This window comes from Crocuta crocuta, unplaced genomic scaffold, assembly GCF_008692635.1.
Source record: "Crocuta crocuta isolate KB4526 unplaced genomic scaffold, BGI_CrCroc_1.0 scaffold249, whole genome shotgun sequence".
Classification (NCBI taxonomy): domain Eukaryota; kingdom Metazoa; phylum Chordata; class Mammalia; order Carnivora; family Hyaenidae; genus Crocuta; species Crocuta crocuta.
Window position 1 is genome coordinate 134532 of NW_027533262.1, and position 8387 is coordinate 142918.

The window sequence follows — 8387 nt, forward strand, 5'->3', positions numbered from 1 at the left end:
CCAGCTCAGAGCCTGGAGCCTGTCTTCAGATTCTGTGACTCCCTCTCTCTCTGACCCTCCCCTGCTTGTGCTGTCTCTCTCTCACTCTCAAAAATAAAATAAAATAAAATAAAATAAAATAAAATAAAATAAAATAAATAAAAAAATAAAATAAAATAAACATTTAAAAAATGTCATTGCTTTAAAAAAAAAAGTACAGAGCTCTTTCCTCATCAGGACCTTTGAGATTCCCGTCCCGTCTTCCAGCACCTTCTCTTCAAGTCTTCAATGTGTGCTGCTGCCAGGATCCTTGCTATGCCCATCCAATCAAAAATGCCACTCTAATTCAAGTGACACTTCCAATCACATCACTCTATACTTATCTGTATACGGTGTATTGCTCCTTCTCAAATGTAAGCCCCATGAAAATATAGACCATGTCTCTTTTGCTTACTGATACAGCCACAGCATCTAGAATAGCGCTTGCAATAAAATAAGTGCTCCTCCAATATTTGTTAAATAAATGTGTGAACAACAATATCTTCCACAGATATTGTGAAGAATAAGAGATACAATATACGAAATGATATTAGCATGCAGTTTGTTCTTCATGAATGGTTAATTTGGGGGAATTTTTTATTTTATTTTTTTCTTTCCTCAATATTGTTTTATTTCTTTACTAACTAAACTCCATCTCTATTCCTATTTGTTTCATGCAATAAGAGCAAAATAACTTCAGATATTTGGCTCCTTCCAGATGTTTTGCTTTTAATTCAAAATTAATGTAATAGTTATCCAGACAAGAGAAAATTTTCAATAAATGTGAATAGAGATTTTGCAATTTAAATACTCTCTAACAGTATTTTAGGTCTAATAGTCCTCTACTATGCTGTACACCATTTGTTAAAGCTGGTTAAGTCAAATTTGTGTAGATCAGATTTTATCAAACTACTTTCATGTGGTAAAAAGTAATTTCGTAAAATCGAACATTAACATTATATAAGCTAAGATTTAAGCCTACCATAGCAATGAGTTATGGCTAGACCCAACATTCATGTTTCCAGTCATCTCTACTTCTGTCCTATACCTATGTTAATGTTGAAATCAATCTACAGTATTAGGAATAGCCAGAGTATCCACATCATTTCTATAGGATCTCATTAACAAGATCACTGAACAAAGGTAAGTCCCACAAAAGTGGTCTATTTTACTCATGGTAAATTATTGAGTTATCTGAATCAAAAATACATCTCACAACAGATTAGAAGCAGAAGAGGCTCCAGAGCCATCACAAATACTTGAGAAACTTCAAGATTTTCTCTCTCCTTCCCCAGACTGCTAGGCCAAACAGTAAGCATGCATTAGTTTTGTTTTAATTCCCCAAAACAAACAGTGACTTTAGAGAGGCACTCCAAGAGTTTCATACCAAAGTTCTGAGAGTTTCTACCCCAGAAGAAACATTTTTAGCATAATTTTGATAGCTTTCAAAGCAGTAAAATAAAAACAAATAATTTTTTCATCTTAACTTAAAGTTATCTATGAGAATATTTGATTCATTATTTGTTAGCTGGAAAAAGCCAAAACTTTCTTTTCATACATCACTGTTCATGCTAATAGTCTTCATTTTGCTACAAAAAATAAAAACATTGTGTTACTCTACTATTGAACACATTATAGACTAACTAGTGCCAAGTTTATCATATAGTGTAGCATTGAGAATCGAACTATAGTTTCAGTACAATGGACATTTAGTGACAATGAAATGTATTTTTCATAAGCATATGTGAAAATACCTATCAAATGATTTGTTGTTTTCATCATCAGTTTTATGTAGATGTGGAATACAAGGTCCTTCAGCTGTGTTCAGTAAGCCATTTCCTCCTTCCAAGTATGTCACCTCACTTTCTAGAGAATCCCTAAAATTATGCTGAGAAGACTTTTTATTGTAACATTACTTTAAAATATTAACATGCAAATAACTCTTGGAGAAGTAAGACATTAACCTAAAGATCCACAAAAATATAAGTTACTGACACATTTCTTAAAAAGCCAGAGAATCACAAGAGGCCACAAGGGCTTTGGTATATGTAGTAGATGAGGAATTTAGAAAAGGAAGGTTATGTTACAAAGGAATAATTTCTCTTATTTCAAACCCTTGCCAAATTATCAGATTGGCCACACTGGTGTATAATACATAATTCTTTTTTAAAAAAAGTCTCTGTGACCCAGCAATAGCACTGCTAGGAATTTACCCAAGGGATACAGGAGTGCCGATGCCTAAGGGCACATGTACCCCAATGTTCATAGCAGCACTCTCAACAATAGCCAAAACATGGAAAGAGTCTAAGTGTCCATCAACTGGAATGGATCATTTATATATACAATGGAATACTATGTGGCAGTGAGAAAGAATGAAATCTGGCCATGTGTAGCAATATGGATGGACCTTGAGGGTGTTATGCTGAGCGAAAGAAGTCAGGCAGAGAAGGACAAATACCATATGTTTGCACATATAGGAGGATTGGGAGGAACTTAACAGAGGACCATGGGGGAGAAGAAGGGGAGAAATGGTGGGGGAAAGGGAGAGAGGCAAACCTTGAGAGACTCTTGAATGCTGAGAACAAACTGAGGACTCATGGGTGTGGGGGGGCGGGGAGATGGGCATGGAGGAGGGCACGTGTGGGGATGAGCCACCGGGTGTTATATGGAAACCAACTTGACAATAAACTATTTGTAAAATAAATAAATAAATAAATAAACAAACAAAGTCTCTGAGTTGACCAAATTTTCTCTATTTTTAAAAATTTTTAAAGTTTATTTAGGGGGAGAGGCCAAGATGGTGGAACAGCATGGAAGGTTTTTTTGTTGTTGTTGTTCATTTCTCTTCCCTGAAATGCAGCTAGATCAACCCTAAACCATCTTGCACACCTAGAAAACCGATTTGAGGATTAACACAATAATCTACACAACCTGAACCACAGAACTCAGCAGGTACAGTGTAGAGAGGTGAACTGGGGGAGAGAAGCCACGGAGGGTGGGGATCTGTTTTTGCCTGCCGAGAGAGGACAGAAATGGGGGGGGTGTAGAATACGGGAAAAGCACCCCCCCAAAAGCAGCTGGAGAGGAAGTGGAAAAGTAGAAATAGCTGCAGGGACTGAACAAAAAAAGAAGAAAGAAGAGGGTTAAAATTCCATTAAGACTCTATAATCAGGGGTATCACAGAGTCTGAAACTCCTCAGCTCTACCTGGTGGTGCTCTGGTGGGAATGGCAAATCCCCAGGAGCAGAGTGAAGTCTGGGGTCCTCAGGCCACCCATGGAGAGGCCATTCTGCTGAGATGACATTTGATAGAGACTGTGTGGCCTTCCCACAGACAAAGTTCCTAGTGGACTCCAGAGAACAGCCACATTCCATGATGCTGAAACAAGGATGTTGAGGGTTGAACCTGGTGCCAGATGTGTGTTGTGATTTTCCATAAACCCTGAAACGCTGCTGCTACAAGACCCCACAAATTTCTTCTGAGGCAGGCTGGCACAGAGCCACAGCCTCTGGGCATCAGCAGCAGCATGTCTCATGAACATTACTAGGGGGTGACTGGCACTTGGCCATTACTCAGTAAGACCCTCCACCAAAGACCTGAGCAGGTCAAAGCCACAGTTCCTCAGAAGTGAGAGGTTGGGAAACACACAGCCCCATCTGAGATAAAACTCAGGATGGAGGTGCCACCTGGCTACCTGAGGGCTTGGTAAAAAAAAAAAAAAAAAAGAAAATGGAAGGAAAACTTCCAAACTCTTTCTATGCAGCCAGCATTATCTTGATTCCAAAACCAGATAAAAACCCCAGTAGAAAGGAGAGCTACAGACCAATTTTCCTGATGAACATGGATGCAAAAATCTTCAACAAGATACTAGACAACAAAATCCAATGATACATTAAAAGAATTATTGACCACAACTAAGTGGGATTTATACCTGGGATGCAGGGCTGATTCAATATCCACAAAATAATCAATGTGATACATCACATCAATAAAAGAAAAGACAAGAACCACATGATCATCTCAAAAGATGCAGAGAAAGCATTTGACAAAATACAGCATCCTTTCTTGATAAAAACCCTCAAGAAAGTAGGGATAAAAGGATCATGCCGCAAGATCATAAAAGCAAATATCTCAAAGACCCACTGCTAACATCATCCTAAATGGGGAAAAACTGAGAGCTTTCCCCCTAAGGTCAGGAACACGACAGGATGTCCACTCCTGCCACTGTTATTCAACATAGTATCGGAAGTCTTAGCCTCAGAAATCAGACACCACAAGGGAATAAAAGGCATCCAAATCTGCCAGTAAGAGATCAAACTTTCACTCTTTGTAGTCTGTATAAAAACCCCAAAAGATTCCACCAGAAAACTAATAGAACTGATCCATGAATTCAGCAAAGTTGCAGGATATAAAATCAATGCACAGAAATTGGTTGCAATCCTGTACACCAATAATGAAGCAACAGAAAGAGAAATCAAGGAATTGATCCCATTTATAATTGCACCAAAAGCCATAAAATACCTAGGAATAAACATAACCAAAGTGATGAAAAATCTATATGCTGAAAACTATGGAGAGCTTATGAAAGAAATTGAAGAAGATACCAAAAAAGGGAAAAATATTCCATGCTCCTGTATTGGGAGAATAAACATTGTTAAAATGCTGATACCCAAAGCAATCTACATATTCAATGCAATCCCTATCAAAATAACACCAGTGTTCTTCACAGAGCTAGAACAAACAATCCTAAAATTTGTATGGAACCAGAAAAGACCCCAAATAGCCAAAGCGATGTTGAAAAAGAAAACCAAAGCAGGAGGCATCATAATCCCAGACTTCAAGCTATATTACAAATCTGTAATCATCAAGACAGCATGGTACTGGTACAAAAACAGACACTCAGATCAATGAAACAGAAGAGACAACCCAGAAAAGGACCCACAAATGTATGGCCAACTAATCTTTGACAAAGCAGGAAAGAATATCCAATGGAATATTGACAGTTTCTTCAGCAAATGGTGCTGGGAAAACTGGACAGTGACATGGAGAAAATTGAACCTGAACCAGTTTCTTACGCCATACACAAAGGTAAACTCAAAATGGATGAAAGACCTAAATATAAGACAGGAAGCCATCAAAATCCTATGAAAGCATGCAAAAATCTCTTTGACCTCAGCCACAGCAACTTCTTACTCAGCACAGCTCCAGAGGCAAGGAAACCAAAAGCAAAACTGAACCACTGGGACTTCATCAAGATAAAAAGCTTCTGCACGGCAAAGGAAACAATCCGCAAAACTAAAAGGCAACCAATGGAAAGGGAAAAGATATTTTCAGAACATATCAGATAAAGGGTTAGTATCCAGAATCTATGAAGAACTGATCAAACTCAACACCCAAAAAACAAATAATCCAGTGAAGAAATNTTGAACCTGAACCAGTTTCTTACGCCATACACAAAGGTAAACTCAAAATGGATGAAAGACCTAAATATAAGACAGGAAGCCATCAAAATCCTATGAAAGCATGCAAAAATCTCTTTGACCTCAGCCACAGCAACTTCTTACTCAGCACAGCTCCAGAGGCAAGGAAACCAAAAGCAAAACTGAACCACTGGGACTTCATCAAGATAAAAAGCTTCTGCACGGCAAAGGAAACAATCCGCAAAACTAAAAGGCAACCAATGGAAAGGGAAAAGATATTTTCAGAACATATCAGATAAAGGGTTAGTATCCAGAATCTATGAAGAACTGATCAAACTCAACACCCAAAAAACAAATAATCCAGTGAAGAAATGGGCAAAAGACATGAATAGACACTTCTCCAAAGAAGACACCGAGATAGCTAACAGACACATGAAAAAATGCTTAACATCACTCATCATCAGGGAAATACAAATCAAAAGACAATGAGATACCACCTCACGCCTGTCAGAATGACTAAAATTAACAACAGGCAACAACAGATGCTGGCGAGGATGTGGAGAAAGAAGATCTCTTTTGCACTGCTGGTGGGAATGTAAACTGGTGCAGCGACTCTGGAAAACAGTACGTAGGTTCCTCAAAAATTAAAAATAGAACTACCCTATGACCCAGCAATTGCACTACTAGGTACTTATCCAAGGGATACAGGTGTGCTCTTTCGAAGGGGCACATGCACCCCAATATTTATAGCTACACTATCGACAATACCCAAAGTATGGGAAGAGCCCAAATGTCTATTGATGGATGAATGGATAAAGAATATATATAAACACACACACACACATATATATACATACGCTTAGTATTACTCACACTCAAAAAGATGAAATCTTGCCATTTGCAACTACAGGGAAGGTACTGGATGGTATTATGCTAAGCAAAATTAATCAGTCAGAGAAAAGACAAATATCATATGACTTCACTCACATGAGGACTTTAAGATACAAAACAGATAAACCTAAGTGAAGTGAAGCAAAAATAATATAAATACAGGGAGGTGGACAAAACACAAAAGACTCTTAAATATAGGAACAGAGGGTTGCTCGAAGAGTTGTGGAAGGAGGGATGGGCTAAATGGGTAAGGGGCAGTAAGGAACCTACTCCTGAAATTATTATTGCACAATATACTAAACAATAAATAAATTTTTAAAAAGTATAATTAAAAATTAAAGGTAATATTCTTCATATTCAAAAATAATGAAATGAGATCTTGCACAGTTTAACATTTTTTCACATGTACACAGATTTTGCCAAAGTATAAGATTTTTTGTCCACTTAAGTAATTTCAATACATGCAATGAATGTGCATACGTATCTATTTATGTTGGTCTTAAGTCACATTAACAAAAAATATATGACTACATACTTGCAGTACTATGAGTATGTATGCACAGGGCCTGTTTCCCCACGTAATCTCCATAAAATAGTGAATGCTCTTTATCTAATTACCTAATCTTTGTCCATGCAAGAAAACTCAACTGTTTTCCGTATTATCATTACTCAAAACCCCTGATATAATTATAGCACTCATATAATTGATAAAAAGAAGGAAGACAGACAGGAAAGAGAGAAGGAAAGCCAATTGACTATAATATTGGAAATCACAGAAAGAAGATGGATTTCTAAAAGGATAAATACAGTTCAAAATATATATATCTTCTAATCTAGACCTACTGAAAACCATTGCTAACCTCACATGATTTAAATAGACAAGTTAGTTTTATAAAGACTATAAGAATTTGGCAGACCATGGTGGTAGAGTACAATGAGTGCTAGATTTCTATGCACAGTAACTGTGAATAGAAATAGCCCTGCTCCTTGCTAGTGATCTAAACATAAACTCTGTATTTCAGTTTCTTCATCTGAACATAAGAAGACAAAAGAGGTAAAGATAAGCCTGGATCTATTTTCAGCTTCACCACTTGCCAACTCAGTGACCTTGGGGAAACTATTTAACATTTCTAGATTCCTCAGCTATAAAGTATCACTAATCCTAGAACTTACTTCATTCACTGGATTGTCATGAAGTTTCAGAGAGATAATACTTGAAACTTAGTCCGTATAGTCCTTGGTTGATAACTATCATTGTACTATGGAAGAGGGATAAGAAATGCTATCCTACCAACCTAAACTGTTCTTGTGAGGTTCAACACCCAGTAATGTTTGTGACAAACTATTACACATCTAAATTATTTTTAAAACCATTCCAGGCTCACCATTAGATCTGCATTCATATATATTTAATTAATTTAACTGATAATGCAATGAACATAGAAGAAAATCTCAGTATTTTGTTAATTCATCATGAATATTTATAGGCAAATCTGCTTCTGATTTAATTACCTTCACATATCAGAAAAGAAAATATTAATTGAGTTTTAAAATCCCAAATTAACAATTGGAAATGAAGCTTGATATGACTAGAGCAGGAAATGACTGGCTTAAGGCTATGCCTGCATATCTAAATTCCTTTTCCAACTAATAAACCTATCAATTACAAGTTCAAAACACAAAAAACTAAAGTCAATTTGAAAGTTTTATGTCAGGAATCTAGAAACATTTGCTGAAAATATCTTAACTCAGTTTAATAAATGTATGCAATTATAAAACATATTGCTTTCATTAGATTATTTTAAAATCAGGCATGCCTTTTCTTTTTTTTTTTTAATGTTTTATTTATTTTTTAGGAGAGGGAGAGAGAGAGACAGCGTGAGCAGGGGAGGGTCAGAGAGAGAGGGAGTCACAGACTGAAACAGGCTCCAGGTTCTGAGCTGGCAGTAAGCACAGAGCCCGACGCTAGGGCTCGAACCCATGAACTGTGAGATCATGACCTAAGCGAAAGTCGGACGCTTAACCGACTAAGCCACCCAGGTGCCCCAGGCATGCCTT